The 27,067-nt window shown below is 44.4% G+C and overlaps 1 protein-coding gene and 1 long non-coding RNA gene across 2 annotated transcripts in view; one reads left to right on the forward strand and one right to left on the reverse strand.

Annotated features, from left to right (window-relative positions):
- Positions 1-1,666: 1,666 nt before the first annotated feature.
- Positions 1,667-14,532, reverse strand: LOC148002911 (uncharacterized). The gene is made up of 5 exons (XR_015631709.1): positions 14,246-14,532; positions 8,329-8,655; positions 8,084-8,229; positions 5,465-5,611; positions 1,667-2,983 (listed from the first exon to the last, which is right to left on the reverse strand). It is a non-coding gene; the product is annotated as an uncharacterized LOC148002911 (long non-coding RNA).
- Positions 14,533-21,063: 6,531 nt separating this feature from the next.
- The window catches only part of Tekt3 (tektin 3), a 34,679-nt gene continuing 28,675 nt past the window's right edge, over positions 21,064-27,067 (forward strand). The window contains 1 exon segment of the mRNA NM_001024739.1: positions 21,064-21,174. The gene's annotated coding sequence lies outside the window, so the exon portion shown is untranslated.

Here is a 27,067-nt window from a genome sequence, read left to right on the forward strand (position 1 = left end):
CCAGAGTGGCGAGCCATTCGGCACCATTCAGAAGCATGCAATCAGCAGCTGGGTGTAAAACTATGGCAAAGAGTGGCCCTACCCAGAAAAGCTCTTTAAAAGTCCTTATGAATAATGCGTGTAGGACATGGTGAGTGGTCAGGCTGAATATTCAATAACTCCTGAAATAGTAAGGCTATAAACCCATTTAAAAGTATGAGTTGGTGCTGTCCATCAATAATGGTAGGGTCAGTTCCTAAGGATAAGAGAAGATTCAGGTAGGAGGCTGTCCCAGGGCGAGGCACCCTGCTGCTGCTGCAGTGCTGCTGGAGGCCCCAGCCCAGAGTCTTCAGGTGAGCAAAGAGGACCAGGTGGCATTCCTGACTGCTTGGAAGGTTATACACCCTCCCAAGCTACTCCATTTCTTTCACCAACTTCAAGTTCTGCTAAATATCGTGATGCCTTCATGAAGTGAGATAAGACAGAGTGAGGGCTTGTGCTCCAAAGAAAGTGCCCCTGGGGGCACAGAACCCGCAACACACACTGGAAGATGCCTGTTCACCAAGAGCAGGATGCAGGGAAGGCATGGGGCATCCAAGGAGCTACAGAGGGAAGCCCTGATGAAGAGAAAGCACAAGACCCTCAGGCAACCCCGAAACCACCAGGGCAGGGAAAACAGGCTTTCTTCTTTTGTGTAAATGTGGAAAAGAGAAAATATTTGAAAAAAAATAAAGATTGTTAAGATGTTGTGATGCGTTATGCGGGGTTATCACAGAACAGGAAGTTCTGGCATTAAAAAAAAGAATCAGGCAGGGAATTCCTAAATTTAAACGAAGACAATCTAACTAAAAGTAAAACTTACATCCATCAGTCAGCCAGATGTAGTGGTGCAGGCCTTTAATCCCAGCACTCAAGAGACGGAGGCAGGAAGATCTCTGTGAGTTCTAGGCCAGCCAGAGTCACACAGAGCAAGCTGGTCCCACTGCCCCCAGTTAGACCAATGAGTCAGATCCTTTAAAACTCTGTTATTCTTAAAGTTTAAAAATTAAACTCGAGGGTGAAAACAGAAGTTTTCTGTTGTCACCAATTCGTTAGCACAGTTCAGTGGTATTACCACCCATCATAAAACCTTCTCCATCTCACAAACTCAAAAGTATCTATTAAATATCCCCCATTCCCTTCATCTCACAGCCCCTGGCAACCATCACTCTGTTTCCCGCCTTTCCTAACCTGACTATTGAATACCCCTCCTGGAATCAGGATCACACAGGGTTTGTACAATTGTCTTGACTGTTGATTTTACTAAGAAGAATTTCCTCTAGTTCAGTCACATTGGAACGTATAGCAATTTCTTTTAAAAAATATCTATTTATTTTTTATATATAAATACACTGTAGCTGTCTTCAGACACCAGAAGAGTGCATCAGATCTCATTACAGATGGTTGTGAGACACCATGTGGTTGCCAGAATTTGAACTCAGGACCTCTGGAAGAGCAGCCAGTACTCTTAACCACTGAGCCATCTCCCCAGCCCAGCAATTTCTTTTTAAAGCTGAGTGATATTCCACTGTGCACTTCTAGGGACTTAGACCACGTTCCATATTTGAATAGGTCTGTAAAGTAATTCCAAAGTTCAAAAACAATTTTATCTGTCAACAGGACAGTTAAGTAAATTACACGACCAATAAAAAGAATGAGATCACTTTATACATGTTGAATGAAGAAGCTTGTCATTCTATGTTCCCACATAGAATAAAAGCAAGGTCAGAATACAGTGCATCTGGCATGCTAATATTTTGTAAAATATGTGAGTGCATGCTTGTGTATCTTATTTAGATATTTAGGTGTTATCTGGTAGGAGTGAAAGAGCTGACAGGATGATGTTCTTCAACCAGCTCGGCCATTAGGCAGCGAAAAGGGTTGTTTTGGATTTAGTGCTACTTGTATTTGTATCACAGAAGTCATTTGAAGACATGGAAAAAGAAAAATAATCGTTGACAGCCTTCATATTTGAGGGCAGAGGGTGGATGAGATGTGGAAGGACTCATGCATCCAGGATTCCTGCAAGAATCATATTATGTTCCTGGAGTTTAATTTGTTATAAATAAAAATCCCAGAAGTCATAGAACCATGCTGTTAGAGATGTCGAACGTGCCCTCAACAGCTCACTCCGGTGCTTAGCATGGCTTCACTCTTCACTGGTACTCATTCCTTATTTCACGGGTGGTGTTTCAAAGTGACTGGATGTTTCACTCTCTACCAATTTCAGCCTCGTATAGTGTGTGTATGCTGATCTCATTTTGTGTGTGTGTGCTTGTTGGGTGAGTCTTTTACAGCAAATCCCAGAAAAGCACCCAGGTATCCTGGTTTGCTCCCTATTGCTGTGGTAAACACCCTGATCTAAATTATTGAGGAGGAAAGGGTTATCTCAGCTTACAGCTTACAGCCCATTATGAAGGAAAGCCGGTGCAGGAACTCAAGGAGGAACCTGGAGGCAGGAGCTGAAGTCATGGAGAAATAGTGCCTAGTGGCTTGCTCTCCGTGGCTTTCCCAGCCTGCCTTTTTATACTGTTTAGGACCACCTGCCCGAAGCTGACACTACCCACAGCGGGCTAGGCCCTCCCCTATCATTCATTGATTAAGAAATTATCTGGCATTCCAGCCTATAAACTAATCTGAGGGAGGCAGCTTTTCAGCTGATGTTCTCTCTTCCCAGCCTGTGTCAAGCTGACAGAAAAACCATCCAGCACTACCGAGGTGGAGGTGATGAATTTCCACCCAGCTGTGATACTAAAGAGAAGAGACTATTTGCTGTGTGAAAACCCCATGGGCTTGGGACAGGAAATGGCGCAGAGGGTCTGAGGACTATTGTTCTGATCTAGATTCTTGCAATCCTTTGACTCTGAGCACCTTGCTGAACTTCAAGAGGCTTCACTTTGTGTGGTTTCTAAAGTAACAGGGTCATTCTGTGCAGTTCTTAGTTTATTCTGATTTCTGATATTCTCTGTAAAAAAAAAAAAGAAAGATGGGAAATGTAGTCAGAGATAACTTTTTAAAAAAGAAAGCAGAAAGCCAAGTGTATTTTTCATTTTCCAGGGACCAGAACATGAATGCATGAATAAGGTAGAAACAGAAACCAAGCAACTTTTCACTCTTTCTAGGCTTAAGTCTCTTTACTACTTTACTGTTTGCATGGATATGCAGTGACACTAAATATGGGCTGGTCTAGTGGATGTGGGGCTCTAGTGAAATAACCAGAGGAGGAAAAATTATCATTTTCTCAAGGTCTTTACTTGGTATCCACATTGTTCACCTTTCCCGGGAGGACTTATTGAGCATGCCTTTATCAAATAGTAGCTTGGGCTTAACTTGAGAACAAGTAAAATCTTATTTTACTTTTTGTCAAGCAGACCTCTAAAGATAGAGAAACAAAGTCTCCTGTTGGCCCCTCAATCTCAAACTACCTGGCACTTTAACGCATGCTCACCCATTGCTTGACGTTGCTATGCTGAGTAAGGAACAGTGTCCAGACAATGCTGCCGTCTTAGCCTCTGTACACAAAGGGTGCTGACATGAGTTCTCTTGTCTCTGCCACCAATGCCTGATGCTTTTTGCTGAGTCAAAAGTCAGACAACCCGTTACAGCTACCCTGAAACAAATGCCATTTTGTTTGAGGAAACAGTGTATTGGGTCAGAGAAACAAGAATTCAGGTCCTGGCATAATCACAAACTTAAGCTCTGGATAGTTAATTTTGTAAGTCTCAGTCTTCTTGCCTATAAAGTGGGGCTAAATTATAATATCCTTTGAATAAGGTGGTTGAATTTTGATGACACGGTACAGAGACAAGAGCATTGGGTTTGAGAAACACCAGACATCAGGCAGGCACAAGATACATCATGTCTACCCTGCAGAGCAGTGGTAGGATGTCTGGTGTTTCTCAAACTCAATGCTCCTACAACTCATCTGGACCTGCTGCCTAACTTCTGAGTCTGTAAGGCTGTGCATCTTAGGACCTTCCAGGACTGCTGAGCCAAGGCCACACTTAGAGTAGCAAGATATAGCCAAGGGACTGATCAAAAATCCAGGAATGAAGACATCCGAGGGGCACTGTTCTAAACACCAGAGTGTAGGCATGTATCCGAAAAGGTTTCTAGTACATCCAGGGGAAAAGCTGTCCTGTTGTTTACATGAACATTAGAATGCTTGGATTTCCCAATGCTGTGATTACTGAATTGCTAGTGAACAAAACTCTCTGACCATGAAGGCAGCCATGTTAAAACAACAGTTCTTCGGAAGTCAAGGCAAACACGCGTGTATGCCTGTGCACTGAGTGAGAAGAGCTCATGCCGGGTCATGTGCGTGCACTGCTGCCCGTGACCTCAGCATTGCTCACCGTGTATACTTTCTCTCTGCTCTTACCCAGTTGAAGTCAGGCGTGCCAGCCCTCAGCAATTCAGTTGACCAAGTCTTCCTCTAGCGGGGCTAGCTTCTGCTTTTGATGGCCTATTTTGGTCACTGAAGGCCCCTCCCTGACCTCACGAGGTTCAGGGCCTTCTGATTATGGCTTCCTGCTCCTTTCTCAATCTTGAGAAGGATCTGCTGTCACACTGTTGCCTTAGCTCCCATATGTGCTCTGGAGCAGTCGTCCATCTTTGCAGTATATCCAGGCCTGGTTTGCATGAGAAGGTCCCACTCTGGACCCAGGTTTCTGTCAGCAACCACAACAGTTACGGGATCTGTGAGGATAACAGCTGATCCCAAGGGTCAGAAGGCGATCGTGATTCCGAGAGGTGGCAGGTTCATTTATAGACGCTAGGAACCTTGAGAATGGGGAGGGGGGACAGGTGTGCCTTTGGGCCCCCTCTTCCTCTCTCTGTTCTCCTCCCTCTTTGTCCCTAGCCAGTTTTAGTCAGTGTCTCGTCGCCTTCCTTCCTGCCTCAGGGCCGTATCCCTTCTTCTGCCTCAGATGCAGGGCATGTTGAGGGAACTGTTCTTGTTTCACAAAGCATCTGGATAGCATTTGGATCCTTCTCTTATCTAAAGGTAGCGCTTGGACAGAGTCACATGACTGCTTGCTCAGACTATTCCTATCCTTTGTAGAAAACTAACTACAGATCCATTTGGTTTCTCTGTTGCTGTGATAAACCCTGTGACCAAAGCAGCCTGGAAAGGACTTCGTCTTACAGAGCCACATCATAATTCATCATTGAGAAAAGTCAGGACAGGAACTCAGGCAGGAACGCGGAGGCAGGATCTGAAGCAGAGACCTTGGAAGAACGCTGCTTACTGAATTGCTCCCCCGTACATTGCTCCCTACCTTTCTTATTCAGTATAGGCTCATGTGCCCAGGGATGGCACCACGCACAGGGTGGACCTTCCTCCATCAATTATCGATTAAGAAAATGCCCCCATATACATGTTCACAGGCTAATCTGATGGTGGCAATTCTTTAACTGACATTCCCCCTTCCAAGATCACTCTTACCTATGTCAAGTTGACAAAAACTAGCCAGTACACGGACCAAAGAGCATCCCAGCAGATTGTGTCTTCTGCCTAGACAGAGTGTTTCTGGGCTGTTCTCGTGTCACAGACTGTGATCCACAGCCCTGAGTTAAGAATCTGCAAAGTTCCCTAGAAGCCAAACAGGAGAGGCTGAGTCTCCATTGTCTGAGTTGCACTGGAGCTATCAGCTTCATAGCTTTGGATTCATGCAACCTTAAAATTATTTTAGAAAAATGTCATAGAACCTCTTACTTGTTAAAATTGACATGTTAAGATTATAAGTGTGAACTTAGATTTTTCAAAACCTACTTTAATGAGGAACTTACTTAATGAACCATAGTTGCACATACTTGTAAACTGTTAGTGCTAACCACTGACAGTAACTATCAGAGCCAGGTTTCAGTGTGAGTCCCGTCTAACAGTCTTCTGTTTTACAGAGGTGGGTTCTGAGAAACTGTGTTTGATCAGAGAAGTAGTACTCTTTGTTCTTGACCTGGAAAACGACTTTTTGTGAGCTATAAATTTAAATAAGAAGATAGTTTGGCACGAAGCAACCAATAGACAGCTGTCTAACATCTGCTCCAATTTTAGGAAGCTAACCAGAGGTGTTTGACTGTTCGTGGCTGATGCACTTCCTTTTTAATTCTGGCTTGGATACTCCAGAGTGCTATCATGGAAAAACTATGATTGTTGCTTCATGAATAATCTACTTTAAACCAATGTAGAGTAATTAAACATGTTCAGAGGTTGCAATGTGTCATCACATGGTATTCAAATCTCCCATTAGCTATCTCAGCTAATTGCTGTCAACCATGGCTCTCCTCTGTGCTGCATCTCTGTGAGCGGTCAACCACCCTGTCCATCTCCCCCTCCTACCCTTCCAGACTTCGTCAACCATTATTCTCTGCAGTTCTTTAAAATCAACCTGAGCTTCCCCACATAAATGAGAATGTATAGTATTTATATTTTTGTGTCTTATACTTTTTTTTGAGACATGTAGCCTTGGCTGGTCTACAACTTGCTATGTAGACCAGGCTGGCCTCAAACTCACAGAGACCTGCCTGTCTCCGCCTCCCGAGTGCTCAGGTGAAAGGTGTACGCCATCATACCAGACCTGACTTACGGTCCTTCATACGAAGTCTTCCAGTTCTGTCCACATTACTGCATACTACAAAGCATCTCATCCTTACCAATGGTTGAGTAATAGTTAGTTATGTATGTAGCCCCTGCTTTCTTTATCCATTCATTCAGTGCCATTCCAAGTGACTCCGGATGTCTGACTTACTGAGTTCACATCCTTTGTCTGTGTGTCCAGCAGTGGGATTGCTCAGTCATGTGATGGTTCTTTTTTTTTTTTCATGTTCTAGGGAAACTCCATACCTTTTTAAAAAGGGTGGTCCCGATATACATCCCCATCAACAGTGTATGAGAGACCCTCTTACTCGTGACCTTACCAGCATGAGAAATTACCTGAAATTCCTGGGTGTATATATACCAGGAATAAAGTATTACGTTCCTATTGCTATCCCTAAGGTGCATGGCTGGAAATGTGGGTAAACTCAGAAGGTCAGCGACATGAGTCACAATGCACCATGACCTAAATTAGAACTCGGGTGAACCTACCTTAAGTTGAGAGGTGGGAGAGGAAACCACTTTTGAAAAGTCATTTTAAAAATAGTCGTCACCTTTCAGAAGCCCTTGTTCTTTTCTGTAAGAGGTGATGATGTCACCCAGCATTGTTGGCTACACTGTAGCCCTGCATAATTGGGCTCTCTGACTTGTGGTGGTTCTGCTAAAAGACCAACGTGGAGCCTCTGTTCTGCTGCATGCTGCTGTGGGTTCAGGGAGACTGGGAGGAAACAGCTGATGTGTGTGGCCTTGCAAGTTCACAGACTTTCCCCTCGCTATCCTTCTCTAGTTGCATAGGAGCGATGCTATATGGAATGGGGAGGAAGAGGGACATGATTGTTCCTGTGTTATGTGCATGACAGTTTGTGAGGTTGATACTGGAATGCTGACTCCATAGAAATGTGATCCTCAGAAAGGCCTGGTCCAGTGTGCTGTACAGGTAAGGGTCCAGACCTAGGCTAGCTGTCAACCTCTGCCTCACTCCTGTATTAGTTACTTCACTAGTTGCTGAGACAAAACCCTGGCCCAGAAGCAGGTTAAAGGAGGGTTTTAGAGAGCAATCCATCATAGCTCTGGTGGCAGGATCAAGAAATAGCTGATCACGTTATATCCATAGCCAGGAAGCAGAGAGGAATGAATGCTGGTACTCCACTTGTTTTCTCCTCTTTTTCCATTTAATTTAGCTTGGGACCCTAGCCTGTGGAAAAGCTTTGGAGAAACCCTTGCGATCTTGCCAAGCCTTTTAGAGACATGTGAGGTGGGAGAGGGGGATATGGTGTTGATTTCAGATGAGCGTCCACATTTAGTGAGACCCGTCTGGAAATGTGTTCACAGACACACCTACAGATATGTCTCCAAGATGAGTCAAGATCCAGTCAAGTTGCCAGTGATGATTAACCACTGCAATTACTAAGCCTATAATCTTCCCATCATGCCACGGGGGGGGGGGCTACTGTAGATAAAAAAGTACACCTGTCATTCTCCTGGTTGGACCATGCAGCATCTGAACAATGGTGGGAGGCTGGGGCTGAGGAAGCTGCTACTGTAGAGAACTGTACAGTCTCCAGAGCACGGAACAGCAGATGAGGATGCAGGGTTGGCTCTTAGTTCTTTCGCATCTTCGTGGCACAGAAGGAAAAGGAAACATTTGTTTGTCAGGATTCTAAAAGCAAAGCATATAGTGGTCACATGACTGCTGGGGGCTGGGGACTCCTTACCTGTGGCCATGCACTGCCCTGTGCACGCACCCATCCAGGGTTGTCTGATGAGAGCAACTGCAGTGCAGTGTGGGTGTCTGCAGGCCTGGTCCCCTGCAGGGGAAGAACAACAGAGCAGCTCTCAGGATCTGCAGCAAGGATGTGCACACTGTTCTCCATGCACATGTGACTTCAAAGGGCAGGGGAAAGCAGCAGTCTGTCTGTGGCCAGCTACGGGCAACGCCTCTCATTCCTGAGAGTTGACAGATGACAAAAGAGAGCCTGCACGTCCCAGTATTGCTCATGGCACTTGCTACGCTTTAACTGCATGGCGATCCAAAGGTTGTTCTGTGTGAGATAAGAAATAATATAGTAAGCATTTTGTAACTTTCCCTTTGTACTCAGGAAAGTAACTCGTATGGGAGAGAGTAATATATTCTATAGATGATATATGGTATATGTTAGTAAAATGTGTGCACGTATATGAGCGCGGTCTACATTTATACATGGTGCACATCTGCATAGTACAGAGGTTATTATGTTATTCAGCATCCCATCACCGTGGCAAAATACCTAAGATAACCCAGCTAAAAGGTGCTTCCAAAGGCTTCAATTCACTGCTGCTGGGCCTCTGGCAGTGCAGTGCATCGTGGTGGGAGTGTTTGGTGAAGACCTGGCCACCACTTGGTAGCCAGAAAACAAAGACAAGAACAGAAAGTGTCAGGCAATCTAGTACTTCCTCTTTAGGGTTCATCCACAATGACCTAACTTCCTTACACTAGCCCCTGCCTTCTTCAGTGAGCCGAGGATCAACCTCTCCACATAGAGACCTTCGCAAGACACTTCCGCATTGTTCTATTAGCAGCACATATGTGTGGGCGGGTTCCAAAGACTGAGGTAACCGAGAGGCTATCAGGGTATATGAGGAGACAATGAAATGAACTTTCTGGATGTTTGCAAGTTGCTGTTGTTGTTTTGGTTTTCTGTTGTTTGGTTGTTCGTTTGTCTTGAAATTGCTTTCTAAGCTTAGTCTCTAGGAAACTCCTGGATGAAAGATGTGAGTTGGGCACAGGCGCGGGTGGGGTAGGCTCCAAGATGAGGTGTTTGCTAAAAGATAAAGTTTTCATGAAAATGCTCAGGGCAGGCTACTGGGTGTAATGAAGAAGATGCTGGGGACAGTTGTTCTGAGCCATGTGGGTGAGTCTGGACAAGTCCATTTGTGGCCTTGTTTCCTCAACTAATACAGGAGTGTGGACTGGGCACCCATAGAGCTCCTTCTGGCCTCCACATTCATGGGACTCCATCTACCTCAGTCATTGGAAACGTATTCTCAAGGATATGTGCTCCTTGGGAGTCATGAAGCATCCTTTTGGAACATTGAAGAGATATAAAAATAAATCAAACCTATCAATAGTAATTAATAAAAAAATCAGAATTCTTCATTTGGAAGCAAACTCTCAGTAACCCTTTCCAGTGGAGGTTACAGATACACAAAAATGGTCATCTTGAAGGAAGCGCACAGGTTTGCTTCTTTGCCTTTGCAGAGCCAAGGTTGGTGTGAGCAAAGCCCATCTGAACAAAACTTTCAGACCTGGCATCATTTCCTCTGTAATGACATCCACATGGATTGGCATCTGACCTGGCTGACTGGATCTGGGGCCAGGGACAGTGACCATGCCAGAAAGAAAGCTCCCTGGGCAATCCCAATGAGTCACCCTGCACTTGGGAAATGAGCAGCATAGAATGTCTGCATACGGTGACTCCCATGTGCTAAGCCGTGGCTCCGGAGAAGTACTTGGGACCTTGACAAGCCTTCTGGAGACCTGTGAGGTTGGGGAGGGGGAGATAGTGTTGACTCCATACAAACATGCATCTTATTTGCTGACTTGAGTCTATAAAATATTGGCTTCCAGTTTTAGTACTGAATGGATATAATGCTGGTACCATTCTGATTCATAGTCTCTCTAGTCTAAGTACCCATAGGTTATTCAACCTTGTTCTATAGTTACAGCAATACTCTTAGGTTCTAGCCTGTTCATGCTCAAAGTTTGGCTGCTGCAAGGGTTTGTGGGAGACAAAGGGGGACATGGCTGCCATTTCTGTGACATTGGGGATAATACACTAGTTCCCTCCCCGTCAGTGTCTTCACTGCTAATGTAGAGCTCCTTCTGTATTCATCATCTAGTGTAACTGGATTTGAACTTGGCCCCTTGTTGCTTCTGTTCAAACTGTTATGGTCTACTTGGTGATTTTTAGCACCCCCACCTTTGAAAAGAACCTAGCAACAAATGACCAGACGATTGTGTCCGTCGAGCAGGCCCAGCTTGTCATTTAGGACATATGAAAACTAAGGACAGCTAATGACTCTTGCAGAGTGAAAGTCATTGACCAAAAGGAAAGTCCAACTTAAGAACACCCTGGAAATGGGAGGGTGCTTGGACTCTGGAAAGGTACTTAGGGTGCAGTCTGACTCGTGACTCTGACGGAGCGCATCTATGCTTCTCAATGAGATTTTTGTAATATCCAATGTAATGACTCAACCACTCTCTCTGACTCAAGAGCAACTCGTCCATGAGGATCTGTTTGTATTTGTTTTGGTCCCAGGCAACCTCCATCTGCTGGTCAGCTTGACCATGAATGAGCCTGGTGCTCACCAACCAGTGTGGCTCAGGAGTGCTGGAAGTAGGTAGAGGGCTTGGCATTGGACACATGGTCACTGTCTCAGGCTGGGCTCCTCATGGGGTCCTGGGAAAGTGATTTATTGGGAAATGTGGTGAGGAAAATAAACAGAGAATTGGGGGTGTGGCTCCAGAGGGGCAGTAGGGAGAAACAGGAAGTGACTTTGGGTCCTTTCCAGGGAGAGCTCTACTGGAGACACAGTAGAGTACAACTGGTGTGTTTATGGCCTGGAGTCATTTATATCTGGTTAAGGGTTAGCCCGAGGCACAAACCTTCAGGTGATTTCAGGTTCTCTTTGTGCCAATAGAATAGATTTTGACATTATGAGATCATCTTCCTTCCTACTGATGCAGGAGCCAACTGTCAAGGGTTACAAAGCTTTGGGTACCCATGTTCCCCTCCACCCCCCAAAGGCCCTAAGATCTCAGGGGACAGAGGTTGGAACAGTGACTATATTGATTGACTACAATTGTGGCTGGATACAGCCAGAATGGCTTCCTACACCAAGGTCCATGGGTGTGGTTGACAGCTAAAGCTGACTAGTGTTTTCTCTGTAACCTATGGCAACAACAAAGTTGGCTGAAGCCTCAACTCAGGTTGTGGAAAATGAGGCTTCCCTCAGGAAAATGTTGACGCTCCCTTCATCTTACGGTCTGCACCTGCACGAAAGGTTGGCTGAAGCAAACAGAAGCCATCAAAGGCTATAACGAACCAGACTCAAGCCAGCATGAACCAGCCCCTGGCTGTTCCCAGTTTATAAACAACAGATAAATGATCTTGACAATGCCAGCAAAAGTCGGTTAACTTTCTCACTAAACTGCTGAAAGCTGTCTTGTCAAGTACTTAGCAAAAAAAAAAAAAAAATGTAGCCTACCTATCTCTTCCTATCTCCATCCCCCCACAAACTCCCAGGAACTCCTAGTAACTTAAAGGCCTATGATTTTTGCTGCATAATTATGAATTATTAGTTTAGGACTCCTGGCCAGTGTGGAACTCCCAAGAGACTCTGTTTCTGACATCTGTGTCCACACTGGAGCCTACACTGTCTGTATTTATCAATACTCACCAGTAGGGAATCTCTAAGAACAGGGAAGAGATCCACTCACAGTGAGGCAAACATTTAATGCCTACTTTAGAGAGGGGATATGGGCACACACGTACATTTACTATATGCTAAAATTCTATTAACAATCTTATAGTATAAAAATTGCAAAAACATCAATATCCCATATTATACACTTCATGTCGTGAATTGATTTCCACAGGCTATTCATTCTTATGAGTTCTTGCTCATGTCACTGGCCAATGTGCAGTTGCAGTTAATGAAGCAAAGGAACATGAATCGGCTGTCACACTGATTCATGGTGACAAGGCAAGATGGAGGTATACTTTGGAAGGAGTGGGTTTGAGTTGAGGTGAAGTAGATGTGTGATGTGTGTATGGGATGGTATGAATGACTTCTCTGCAGAAGCAGATAACTCCCTTCAAATGCAGGAGCCAATTCAATGGCTATAGACATGAAGCCCTTAGTTTATTATGAGGTCTCCCATTTTATACATCCCCATTCTTTAAATTGGGGAGCAACAAAGAGTCTCTCTGTAGCCCAGGTAGCCTCAAACTTGTGATCCTCTTGTCTCAGAGTCCAAGCATTACAGTGTGGGTCCCACTGCTTTCTTGGTGGAGAAAATTTTGCCAAACCTTGACGTGTGTGGCCTCTGATTGCACTTCCTGGTATAAATATGGCCGACACAGTCAGTTTTGAGCTTCCAATGAAAAGTCACTGAATTCAGAGTTGGGAGGCCTTATACAGTAGGATACCATTAGGTCCTTCCATCACAGGGACTCAAAGTCCACGGATTAACAAAAAACCCAGCAGGATATGCTGAAATAGTCAGGGTGTGAGGCATTCCAAGTATTCGTCATCATTAATGCAATATCATTTGATTTAATAGTAAAGTACATTAAGTAAGCTCTTGATAACAATTGGGCTTCACAGTCAACTCACGAAAAGCCTATAACTTTAACAAGACCCTGTTCCAAGCCACTCTGAGTCAGTCCCAGAACTCTGTCTCTGGCTTTTGCTGAGGACTAAAAAGTATTCAGTGGCATGGAGTGATGGAAAATTGGCAATGCCAACTCTGATTCTCTTTGATGTTCTGTCTCCATCTTATCAAGTTTCCAATGCCCTCCCACAGGCAGCTGAGTACAGACACTAATTTCTGCCCTGGAGATCCTGTTGTAACTCGGGATCAGATGCAGGGCCTCTTTCCTGAGAACGGCTGGTGTCTCTCTGCTTTGGAGGTATGGGCTCATTACAGATTTTTTACAAAATCCTAGACAGCAGATCACACCCTGACCTTAGAGCCAGAGGTGTCTCATAGCTGACACAGCCTCCAATCACTGATTTGTTTACTTTTAATAGATAGTACAAAATACAATCCAATACTATGCGTAGTCAGCATTTACCCCTTTACGACTTTTCCCAACTTTAAAATGATTTCCCTCCTCCTCCCTAAGTATCTTTCCTTATCTCTTTCAGATTGTCAGGATCTCAGCTGTAAGGATGAATCATTCTTGGTTGCTGTCGTCGGTGATGAGTAATTCATGAGACAGGACTATCAGTAAATAACAGGGATTTCTAAGATGAACTCTTAGGGCAGTCCTTGATTGTACAAGAACGTCTTCAGGCATGAAGACCGGTTCACCACGTAGCTGATCTTCTGGGTAGTTGGTGTTTACTCCCTTATATACCCTGCTTGAGAACTTCAAGCCTGGATTATTTTCCCCAGACATAGATTTCTACACGGAAAAGAGAGAAGCAGGTGCCACTGCAAGCCTCTACAGAAGTCTGTGCGGTTCTCATGGAGTTGCTGTACACGGACGTCTGAATTTCTATCTGTTTTGAGGCAAGAATGTCCACGGAGCATCTGGTCAATTCTCTTCCCTTTGGGGTGATTAGATGCCATTAGCTTTGTTTCTAGCTCACCTGGGGGTGAACTGGGGTTTATCCCATAATATAGTGCCCATGAGTGCCAAAGGAGATTCAGGTCCCTCTTTTCCTAAGTACTATGCACATTCGTTCAGTAAACATGTGTTAGAAGTACACCGTGAGCGGAGCATGGTGATGCTGAGGATAACAAGCAGGGTGTGCGTGGAGAGTGTACAGCATCAGATACAGAGGAAACACCACAGGCTTGGCATTACGTGGTTCTAGGTTAGGTGCCAGCTCAGTCATCTAATGTGATTTCGGCTAACTTACCTGACCTGGAAATCCATGTGAAAAGAACAGGTGACGTGGTGCGCGTAGAGCTGGAGCGATGCACACCCCCTCCAGTGGTTCTTGTGACTGAGGCTGGGAGAACACTGTTCCTGTCCTCACAGGACTCAGTCTGATGGGAAAGGGAAAAGTGACCAGCAGATGATGACAGATACTGAGTGAGCTCACTGCTCTCCACTTGACCGAAAGCAAAAACAGTAAGAGCGTGCCACCCCAAGTTCTTCCGTCTGCTAACCGCAACCCATGCTCTTGGCTGCATTGACAGACTTATGCTCTCCAGAACTACCTCCAACAGGGTGTGCCCTGCAGTAACATGGCTGTGAGAACGTCCACGCAATCGAAAAAGCTGACCGCAGTACACACCTTACCAATCACCTAGTAACATAAGCAAACACAGCAGTGGCTGCAGATGCCATCGTAGCCTTGTGAATGATGACAATTCTCAATGGACGCATCCAGTCAAGTTTCCTGCCTACTCCTCCAGGAAGCCCTTCTCTGTGACGGTTAATATTCCACTCTGCATTTTAAATCCACTTTGATCTACTAGGCAAGTTATAGATTGAAATTACTATTTATGAAAATATAGCTTTCCAATTCCGAACTCATGGGAAATAACGCCTCAGATATTGATGGTATGAATTGGAATAAAATTCCTCAACTTTGTTTCTGAGCGATTTATTTCTGAGAACGGCGGCAATGAGCACCTTCTGAGAACTCACACTATTCTAAAATACAGATGTCAAATGTTTCTTTTTGTCTCCTCCAGAGTGTGAATTGTTTCCAATTTCCCTTTATACAGAGCAACGAAATATAAGTAGGAACTAAGATGTCACAGCAGTCAGAGCTGGCTACGTAAGTGGTGTTTTCTATTTTCTCTGTTTAAATGTCCTCTCTCCTCTCCAAACACCCCATCCATCACCTTTGTGCATCTTTCAATTTTCCGTTAACTACTGCCGGCCACACCTAGCCCACATACCCAATGGCAGAGCCATCCTCAAATCTCACACCAGAATGTCAGGTATTCCTACACTGCTATAGAAAACCCTGGTCAATGGTTGAACATATATATATATATATATATATATATATATATATGAACATATATACATATATATATATATGAACATGTATACATATATATATATATATATATATATATATATATATATCTTTTTAACCAAAGCACACTCCTAGTTCTGAATTGTGTTCAGAATCCCAGCTCTGAACAATGTAACCTACTGCAGCAGGCTGGAGCAGGCTCCCTACAGTGTGTTCCATGGGACACTGTAGTCCCTGGAGATGTTAATAAGTGTTAAAAAAAAGTATTTAAATCTTCAGAGTGCTATGGGAAAATTCACTGGCCTATTAAGATTCCAAGAACACAGTATTAAAGAAAATTGCTAACTCTTTCTGTGCTAGAAACACCAATGTTTTAAGATATAGAACTCTTATTGGTTGTCTGGTTGGTTGGTTGATTACATGGTTGGGGCGGGGACAAGTTTCATCAACATGAATAACATGATTTTCCCCCTTTTTGTCTGCTGAATACGTGAAGCAGGGGATTCTCACTCAGTTCCACCCTGCAGGGTCTTCCCTTCATGATGGGAATGCTGCCATGGGCTCAAACCTTCATCCACACTTAGGTTTAACACCACCCATTGCTCTCTTCTCCCTTGCCTTAATCTTTAAACCTCACAAAGTAGCAATGGAGCACTTTCAGCCTCCCAAGTCCATGCCCTTGCAACTTTGTGCCAAGAGGCAGACAGGACATCGAAGGACTCCAATCCTATAACCCTGGGGAGACTTGTTTAAACACTTTCGGACCAGCCATTGGGTCTTCTGCATTAGCCTCCTGTTGCTGTTAACAAATTGCCTGAGCCAATCAACTCAAAGTGAGGAATGTTTTATTTTGGCTCACGGTTTCATTGGTTGACCCTTGCCTTTGACCCGTGGTTAGGTAGTATATCTTGGTAAACATGAGTGGAAGAGAAATTCTGCTCAGTTCAAGGCAGATGAGGAACAGAGGCAGCAAGAGGAAAGGCAGTGTCCCAGAATCCCCTGTAATGGTAGCCCTCTGTGACCACACTTCCTCTTGCAAAGCCTATCAGGTGCGTTCCTTCACATCCCAGAAGTTTAATAGGCTGGACCTGTTACGCTTGATACACGCGCCCTCTGAAGACTTTGGATGTACATGCCTTGCAGGCCTGACCCTTCCCATTTTGAGGTCTTCAGTACCAAGACTGCCCCATGAAAGGGGATTGTCTTGAATAAAGTTGTCCTGGAAACTTTTTACCATGAAACCTTTGCCTTAGAATCATCCTGAACTGCTTTCGACAGTCTCAGGTAAGCTAATTCAATATACTGTCAGTGTTTACTGATTGCTGGCAGTGCGATCCTTCCCCCTGGGGATGTGGCCAGAGTCAGAGGGTGCACCAGCGTAAAGGGCAGTGCCTGCTGTGACAAAATCTATATATTGCATATTGGTTCTGGGTTCTCAATTTATCACTGTTTTAAGTATATTTACTTAGAATTGAGGTTAAGAGCACAGATGTTAGAGCCAGACTATCAAGCATGGGTTTACAGTCTGGGCAATGTTGTTCATGGCAACCACCCTCCAAGCCTCCATTCACGTAGAAAACGGAGATAACAGAATAGTCTATTTAGAGCACTCCAAAGAGTGGCTTTGATGGTATAAGACCAGACTATGTGGGGAGATCCAGTTTCAAAAAGAGACATAACTTTGCCATAATTCAGACAGGAGATAAAGTGGCTTTACCTCTATGTGGTACGGGGGACTGGCTACCCTCTTTAGAGGCACGAGTCAGAGATGGAAAGACTCACTCATGAAGGAGGAAAGGGAATTAATGAACTCACAGTTAGTTCTCTGTGAGCAGTGTATTCTATTTCTCAGATGGGCAGCTCAAAGCAAGGTAAGGCCAGTGCTGCTCCTACAGGAGAGCATCATTAAGTTTGGGACACTTACACTGATAACGGGCAAGAACCTATAGAGTTAGAGAGCCAAGTCACACCTAAGAAACCTGTAGCCAGCCCTGTCATACAGACCCACTTGTATGTCATGCTTATAACCGGAAGAGCCAAGCTCTAAAAGCACACTAAGTGTCTGTGCCCGTTTGTTGTGCTGCTGTGATAACAACTGTCCAAAACCAATTTGAGCAGGGGAAGGGATTATTCTATCTTAAACTTCCAGGTGACCGTCCATCACTGAAGGAAGTTGGGGAACGAACTCAAAGCAGGAACTTGGAGGCATGAACTAATGCAGAGACCACTGTGGAATGATCCTTACTGCCTTACCTCCGTGGCTCACTCTGCCTGATTTTCACACAACACAGCACTACCTATGGTGTGCATGAGTGGGGGGAAGAGGGGAATCCTGCATCAATCATGAATCAAAAAAATGTCAAACACAGACATTTCCATAAGCCAATTTGAGGGAAGCAGTTCCCTAGTTGAGGGTCCCTCTTCATAGGTGACTCTAGTTATCTAGTATAGTGTCTGCCACTGGAGGGATGAACACAAAATGTGTGGTCCATTACACAACTAGAATGCTGTTCCACAACATATGCATATTTCAAAACATCATATTGTAGACTATAAACACAGAGAACTGTCTTTAATTCAATGTTTTAGAAGAGAAACTAAAACCAAAACCCAGAACCCCAGACTTTTTCTTTTTCTTTTTTTTTTTTTCCGGAGCTGGGAACCGAACCCAGGGCCGTGCACTTGCTAGGCAAGCGCTCTACCACTGAGCTAAATCCCCAACTCCCCCAGACTTTTTCTTTGCCAAATTTCTGGGAGTGCAGTTTCTGCTCTGAGGGCCTCTGCCACATTGAAATGCTCTGCCTCACTCAATTGTCACTTTCTCCTATTGCAAAAATAGTTGATTGGTGCCATTCTCAGAACGCCCTGAACAATGCTTTCCCCAGGAGCAGGAATGTCTGGGTTAACCCGAGACCTTCCCTGTTTCATAGCTCCTACAATGCTGAGCCCACTCGTCATTTGCTGTCCCTCTCCAGGTCCTAAAACACATTAGTGAGCCTTTAATAAACGGTGGCTGTATGTGTGAGCACGCCTAGTCTGTGACTTTATCTCAGCTAAGAACCACAAAGCAAAGGACAAAATAGCTTCTCTGATTTGCTCTGAAAATGGGGTCCTTGCCACATGGAAGGAGATGGTGTGTGGCTCTAGTTCATCTGGTCAGGGAACTTACAATCTGTGGAAGTCATTTTGCAGGATGGCAGTGGCACTAGACTGTCCTTTACAGAGCGCTATGCTAGATGAGACACCAGACCAGAGACTTAGATACAGGAGCCAGCAACAGACCTCAGTTAGATGGGGTCTCATGACAGGCAAGAATCCACAGTGGGATCCAAATCAGACACCATTTAATTAGATGTGGCAGGGAAGGGGAGGGGAAGGGACAAGGAGAGAAAGGGAGGAAAGGGGAGGGGAGGGAAGAGAAAGAGAGGGGAGGGAGAGGAGAAGGGGAGGGGAAGGGGAGGGAAGGGAAGGGAAGGGAAGAGGAGAAGAGGGGAGAAGAGGGGAAGGTGAGAGGAGAGGAGAGGGGAGGGGAGAGAAGGGAAAGGGAGGGAGGGAAGGGAAGGGAAGGGAAGGAGAGGGGAGAAGAGGGAAAGGTAAGAGGAGGGGAAGGGTAGGGAAGGGGAGAGGAGAGAAGATCAGTACCTTGAAGAAACAGATGAAGAAGCTTGTTTAACAGGAATAAGCTAACAGCAGTAGGTCTCTAGTCACAGAGAGGAGGAAGCAGTGAGACAGTGGAGGGGCTACTCCAGGCATCTAGACCACGGGATGCTTTGTACTTCCAAGTAAACATTAGTGAGAAAATCTTCCTAAGGAAAGATCATAAACAAGAGAAGCGGGCATACTAAAGTTTGGAGCCAACGTTGCCTGTGTGGCTGTAGTTGGAAGCTACTACAGGATGACGTGTAACAGGACTTTCAGGAGAGTATGTAGCAAGGTGCACAGAGCCAAGTAGAGATTTTCAAAGAGTAGCCACGTGAGAGAGCAGCCTGTGCCTGACAGAAACTTCTGTTTGGGAAGACAAGGAGGAAGCATGAGTGAAGCCACAGAGATGCAGCTGGTGGGCGGAGCCCCCAGGATCTTCCTAGACAAAGCTGCGCCTGGTTCCTGATGGGGAAGTACAGTGGGGACCAGGCTGGTGGCTTCTGGATAAAGGCTGATGATTGAGTGATAGGAAACCCAGAGTGACTAGAAGGGAAGTCTGGTGACAGTAGGACAGAGGAAGGAAGTTATAGAGTTGGCCTCAAGCAGCATTCTCCTTAGGCAAAGCAGTAAATTCTGTCAGTCAGCTCAATCGTCTCTGTCCAAACCTTTGGTAAGTGTTCTCCTTGGCATCACACATGTGCATCCAAACCACAAATGGTGGCTGCTTAACTCCTTTGTGGCAAGCACGATAAGGTGCAAGGGTGATAATTACTTTTTAATTCTGGCAAACACTTGGCAATCACATAAGGCATCTGACGTATGCTTTTGTTTTGTTTTGTTTTTAAAATTGATTGCAATTTTTTGCCCTGTAAATAAAGCTGATCAATTTAACCCAATTTAACCAGGAAGTTTATAACACTCATATGTCCCTGCATCACTTCAAAGGCCAGATGGAGCTATGATTTCCCGTTCCTTTCTAAATCAAACCCAGGGTGACCGTGTTCACTCAGCATCATATTGAAGATGGTACAAAGTATAAAGACAGCTTCATCTTCACTAGGTTTCTGTTAATTTTGGTTCAGAAATTTCCAGCTCTCAGGCCCCAAGAAGTAGCGTACCATGTTGGCAGCATCTTGTGGGCATCACTGAAGCCCATCCGGAGTCTGGAGAATCAAGAAAAAGAAGTTTACTACGCTCGAGAGGAAAATGGTTGTTTGGAAAGGCATCTTGAATCAGAATCTAGAGTTGCCTGTCAGGAGGGAGAACTGGAAAGAGAAGGCTAGCAATGCAGTCCTGGGTAAAGGGATAGGACGGCCTCCGTGTGACCTACCCAGTCATGCATCCAGGCTAAGCATAGGACCTTCAGGTGGTCTTTGTAGTTACCCACCCCTGCCTCCTGAGGCAAGTATTCTGGGCTCATTGTCAGAAAGCCAGAGTCCCTTGATGTGCACCCTGCTGGTGCCAATCTAGCGATTCCTGTTTGGCTTCTTATGACTTCAGTCTGAAGCCTCTGAAATAACCAAGTTTTTGAATGGGAAAACCTGAGAACCCACTCCCTTTTGCATGCCTATTGTCACATGTTAAGATCCCCTGGGAGCTGTGCATCCTGGGAATGGCACACAAGGAGCACCAAGAGTGATTCACCGGGGGTTTTGTTTTCTTTCTTCTTAAAGTTACCAGTGTGAATTGTTAGGCCTGGCACCGGCAAAACTGGGATGCCATCTCAAGGAGTATTAAACCCTCTAGGTCTGCATTCTAGAGACAGTTCTGCCGCTGGGTGTGGCAAGGCCAATGAGTAAATACAGCATCAGTCACTGCCCCTACCTGGCATAAGAAATTCTATTAGGGCTTGGAAGGACGTGACAGTGATGAGCATGTAAGTAAAACATGTGGCCAGTGTCTACAGAAATATTTGTGTTTACTGAAAACTTAACAGAGGGAAGATCCCAAAGGTAGCTGGTGCGCCTTGGAACAAACCTGGAGTTCCAGTGCCTCCTGGACGCTCTAGTCTCCCAACACCCGCTATCCCAGCACGGTTACTAAGCTCGTGAGCGTCCATAGCAACCGCTTAGGGCAGGGCTTCCTTGCTGGTACCCAATCCGCTTCCTACTAGGGACCCTGGCTGCGGTTGAGTGGTCCACTGTTTGATGTCAACAGTGGGGCGGGGCGAGCCAGCCTCTAGGGCGGCTGAGGGTCCACAGCGCACACAGGTGAGTGGTGTAGGAAGGTCGTGGCCCCAGGGCTGCGGTACCTGACTATGTGTCCAGGATGTCTCACCCTCGGTCCCTTGGCAGCCGGGGTCTGCTGTCCCATCCTGTGGTCCACAGAAAGGGCATTCATCCTGTTTTTCACCTGCTTTTCCAGAGTGTAGCTTGTGTCTGAAACCAAATCCCTCTTCTAGGCTGCTTTTTCTTAGTCTAGGCTTCCAGGTAGCTCAGGGGAGGACATGTTTCTGAAATTCAAATCAAGGATCAAGGCTAGTGTCCTCTGGTACTCCCTGTCCCAGGAAACTTTCAGTTACATCTTCCTTGCAGGTTTTTTTTGGGGGGGGGCAGTTAAAACCAAGCCTCTCAATACCACCCCTGGTGCTTATGGTGGTGTACTAGGCAAACATTTGAGAAACGGAGAACAATCTTTGCTTGGTTATTGAGAAAAGGAAGCTGTTTTATGGATAGGTAAAGTGTTAGACAGATCTGGTAAACTATTCTATTACTTTTATAAATGGAGTATTTCACACAATAATTCGGCGAACAGCATCTGTATGCCAAGTCACCCTGTCCACCCCTTAAACGGTTACAGGCACAACCGTGGCCACTTTGTGGTCCTCTTTTCCCAGGGCGCAAACCTACCAGAATTTAGTATATCCTTATACTCTGCATATTCCACACTTTTATCATGTTGTATCTATCCAGACACCCAATACAAGGTGTTGTTTTAAGTGCATGCAATGATATGTAGCAGACAATGCATCAGATGGACTATGAATATACCTCGCGTCACCTATACACCTCCCCTTTTAGTTTGCTCCCTTAAAAATACCAGAGAGCAATTCTTGGGCATTCTAATTGCTTCTGTACATGGGTGCCTCTGGGCATACAGGTATGACAGTAAAAATATCTGGGAGTTCATTTCCAGAGTACTAGACCCTGGAGAAAAATTCATTTGCATTTGTTTTTGTTTGTTTGTTTACAGATAATTAAGCCTCTCCCAGTTCTAATTTAACCTTGAAGGTGCAGAGTTTAATGTTGAAATGCAAGTCATCGCTTCTAATTTTGGTGTTTGTTTAAAAGGGGAAATGTTTGTATGGTCTGAAGAGAAGCTCTAGTTAAGTGTGGTATTTATTAGCATATATCTCTGGTCCCATCTGACCCTGTGCTAGCTACTGGAACCAGTGGACCTGATTCTAGTCCTGAGGGTCTGCCTATGAAGTTGTCAAGTCTGAGGCTGGCCGTGAGGAAAAGTAATGCAGTGTCTGTACTTGTATTTTCTGGAGATGCTCTATACGTTTTTGCTCTTTTAAAAATTTATGATCCTAAAGTCTTGAATAAAATGTGCCGATAAAATACATCCATTCAAGTCAAGTCAGTCTTCTGAATTGTGAATAGAACTTTCCAGTACCTGTATTCTCGGTGGGGTTCATTCTATCTTTAGCAAATCAATACTTATAGTTGAGTACTATAGCACTCTCAGTATGTTAATACCTGTTGATCACACACTAAATGAATAAAGCCCAACGCTGTTTGACTTTGTAGCACATCTCATTTCTTTTGGTAGCGACAAAATATAATCTATTTATCTGTTTGCTTATTGGAGCCCTGGCTGACCTGAAACTTGCTATGTAGACCAGGCTGGTCTCAAACTCATAGAGACCCACTTGCCTCTGCTTCCTAAGTGCTGGAATTAGAAGCCTGCATAGCAACCACATCTGCCCAAAACTTAACTTAAAAAGCAAAAAGCAATGGTCTGGGCGAGGGGGTGATTCTCATAGCTACTTTCATCCATCTTCCCCAAGACCTCATTGGGTTTCCACGATAGAAAGATGCAGTGTTAGCAATCTTAGCGAGTGTTGCTCAGACTTGCTTAGAGAGCGACTGTGTTAGAATCCAGAGACCTAGCACTGGGAAAGACACAATGAGCAAACAGATCCAGGGTCTTTCTAAAACTGAGACATGTATGTGGCCTCAAAGGGCAGCTTGCAGGAGTCCGTTCTCTCTCTCCCCGCCATGTGGGTTTCTGGACTTGAATTCAGCTCATCAGGGTTGGTTGCATGCACCTTTACCCTTTGAACCATCTGTTAGGCCTGTGCTGTCCTCTGCTTTAATAATGTTGCAAGTAGAGTTGTCTTATAAGTACGACTTTTTACTTTTACACGGCGGGTGTAATAGTCCTCTTTTGTTCCTAATTTGTCTTTTCCTTTTATTTTGGTGAGTCCGGCTAACTTGTTCATTTTATTGACAGGTTTATCATTTTTCTTTTTCCATGTATCCCTTTTCTGTTTTGTAGATGTTTCTCTTTGCTTTCTCTCCCCTCTACTTTGGATTTATCTTGCTTTTTACTTCTTAGATTAAAGAAGTAAAAATTAAAGGTGGGACACACCTTTAATCTCAACCTAGTCTACAGAGTGAGTTCCAGGACAGCCAGGACCACACAGAGAAATCCTGTCCTAAAACAAAACAACCCAAAAGCAGTAACAAAAACAAAACAAACAAATAAACAAAAAACACAAAAAGGGAAAAGCAAAATAGAAAACTCCAATCATTACAGACCATGGATTTGAACTCATAATTTTCTAACATGAACGAAGACAGACCCTTCGCTCTGGTAACACATTTTGCTGTGTTTCATTAATTTGCATGGGTTGTGTTTTGTTTTTATTCAGTTAAAGACAGTTTCCAGTTTCCCATGCTATTTCCAAATTGACTCATGAGTTTTTAAGAATTGTATTGTTTAATTCCCTATTATTTGACAAACTTCTAAGTGCCCATCATGAACCTGTAACTTAATTTGACATATTAATAAAACATGTGTACCTTGCATGATTTCGGTAGTTTAGGAAACCTTAGGTCCAGTTAGGGTAGGATATTTGAAAGAGTATTAACCAGTATATCTTTTGTATGAATTACTGACAGAAGAAGGTTGGATATCCAACTGCAATGGGGGATTTGCCTATCTTATTTTAATCTTGTCGACCTGTGTGTTAGGTGTTTGTCGATGAATACATAGACACTTAAGATTGCTATATCTCTTGAAATGTTATTTTTATTGATTATTGTTGCATGTGTATGAAATGTGTGTGAGTGCTGGTGGGCCTGTGTGGTGGTCAGAAGACAAGCCCTCGAGTCGGTTCTCTCCTTTCATCTTTAGATGGACTCCAGGGACGGGCCTCAGGTCCCTGTCGTCTCTCTTTGAATGACCCTTCCATTCATTTTTATCTCTAATCTTGTTTGCATAGCTTGATGTTAATACAGCGAATTAAAAATTTGTTACTATTTACTTGTTGCATGTTTTCCAATAATTTTATTTTTAAATTTCCTGCTTCATATTTTAAATGTTTTTTCTAGATAATATACAATTAATAATATTTAAGATCATTCTTCAATCTGTGTAGAGGCTATTTAATATAAATGTAACTTATATTATGGTTGGATTTCCGTCTGTCATTCTGCTGTTTTGTTCTTCCTAATGAATCATATTTTTGTCTTCCTTTCCTCCCCAGCTCCTCTTTCCCCTCCCTCTTCTCCTCCCCCTTACCCTCCCCTTTCCCTTCCCTCTCCTTCTCTTCTTCTCCTCTACCTACTTCACCTCCCTGTTGTCCTCTTCTTCCTCCTCCTTCTTCATTTTTGACTTATCAGATAGAACTCTTTTTAACTATTTTTTTAAGAGATTGCTTCAGGACATCCATTTTAAAATGTTTTAAGGGATTGGGCAGAATTCCTGATGTCGACACCAGCAACTTCAGATAGCCCTAAGATATGTGGCTGTGCACACCACTCAGGTTAAGCAAATTTAATGTATTGACTAGAGTGCTATTGTCTTCTAATAGTAGCCCATTTCTTTCATTACTGGCTCGGTGTCTTCATTCACTCTGCTGCAATGCCACATATGACATCACTTCTGGAATCTCCATGGAAACTTGTGAGAGTGTAAGGGTTAAAGGTGGCAGGACCTGAGTGTTTCCCGATGTTTTCACTGTCGGAAAGCTCTTAGGCATGCCTAGTGGTCCTCTGTTACCTCTTGAGAGTGCCAGTACCGAAGTGTGCACTGCATATTTCAATGTCGCACAGGCTCTGTCTATTTAAAAATCTGTCATTCATCTCAACCATACACCCCTTCAGATGTAATACTTCCATCCAAACTTTCCCTCTGTGCTCTCATTGTCATACACTGAACAGCTACTTGATAAACGATACAACATTTTGTTATTTTTTACCTCAAGTAACTATCTTTTTTTTTTTTTTTTCCGGAGCTGGGGACCGAACCCAGAAGTAACTATCTTTTAAAGAGACCTGGAGGCTAGAAAAGGTTTTTAACAATGCTAGCACACATCCTCCCATTTCTGACGTGCCTCATTCTTTGTGTTGGATCCAAGGCTCCATCTGGGATACTTCCCTTTGCCTGAAGAATTTCCTTCCCAAGCCTGGTGCTGATGAATCTGTTCGACTTTTGATTGAAAAATCTTTTATCTGGCTTTACTTTTTTGAGGGTTTTGTTTGTTGACCCAAGCTCAGGTCATCTGGGAAGAGGGAATCTTGAGAGAACACCTCCATCAGACTGGCCCCTGGGCAAGACTGTGGGGCGGTTTTTTTTTTTTTTTTCTTGATTAATGATTGATGTGAGCTGGCCCCACCTACTGTGGGCGGGCTCAGCTTTGAGCAGATGTCTAGAGTTGAATTAGAAAGCAAGCTGAATGAGTGATGAGCAGCAGACCAGGAAGCAGCATCCTCTGTGCTTCCTGCTTCTCCTGCTCGAGCTCCTGCCCCAACGTCCCTCAGTGACAGACTGTGATCGGCATGGATCAGTCCTTTCCCCCTAAGTTGCCTTTGGTGGTGGTGTTAGTGCAGCAACAGAAAGCCAACAAGAGGGAGAGACATTTCACTTGCTAGAGGATTTCTGCCTTAGGCTGTCTTCCAGGTTTCTAAAGACTGTGCCAAGGGCTAGCATGTAGCTCTGTTGGTAGAATGCTTGCCTCGCAGGTGGAAGACTGTGGGTTTGATGCCAGGCACCACAGAACAAACATTGGGGGCAACTGGCATCTGGTATACCTGTTCATTCTATTTGCTGTGCTGTTTTTTTCTCTCCAATCCTCAGTTTTTTTCTTTAGGTCTGGCTTTCAGAAATTTGATTTGGACCAGCCCCAGGGGTGGCACTGGGGTACATGTATGTTTGTGTCTCTCTCTGTTTATATTCTTTACAGTTTGTGGGATTTCTATACTTTTATGACCATCTAAAGAGTTTCTGTCACACGTGGAAGGTATTCAGTTATTTCTTCCAACGTTTGGTCCCTCTCCTTATGACAGCACAAAGGCACAATTCCTGTGCTATTCCACTGCTGCTTTGGCTTTATCGAAAGAAAGAAAGAAAGAAAGAAAGAAAGAAAGAAAGAAAGAAAGAAGGGAGGGAGGGAGGGAGGGAAGGAAGAAAGAAAGCATTGAAAGAAAATCTGTTTCCTGTTCCTAAGGCTTGCGTGTACCAATATCTATTTCTCAGGTGTCCAATATGCTACCCATCCCAATTAATGAGTTAAGTAGACATTGTGTGCCTGTTTTATTGCTAGTGTCTCATCCGGCTCCTTCCACAGTTGTTCTTGTCCCATCATCCCTTCCATTTCCAGACTTGCTTCTACAGACCGATTCTCTTTAATTATGGCCATGTTTTCTGTCTGTTAGTAAGTATGTAGTTTTTTGATGGGCTGCTGGACACCGTGATGTGACCAGAGTGTGTTTTGATGTTCTCAGGGAACCAAGTCACTTGTTGGCCAATCTGATCATCCTAGGGTTCTAGAAGTCCGGCATGGGGCTGGCCTATCGTGGCTTCCTGCCACAGACTCTGACCACACTCCTAATACCCAGGGAAATCAGAACTCAATAAGCTGTAATTTATCAA

Source organism: Rattus norvegicus, chromosome 10 (genome assembly GCF_021556685.1).
Source record: "Rattus norvegicus strain SHRSP/BbbUtx chromosome 10, alternate assembly SHRSP_T2T, whole genome shotgun sequence".
Taxonomy (NCBI): Eukaryota; Metazoa; Chordata; class Mammalia; order Rodentia; family Muridae; genus Rattus; species Rattus norvegicus.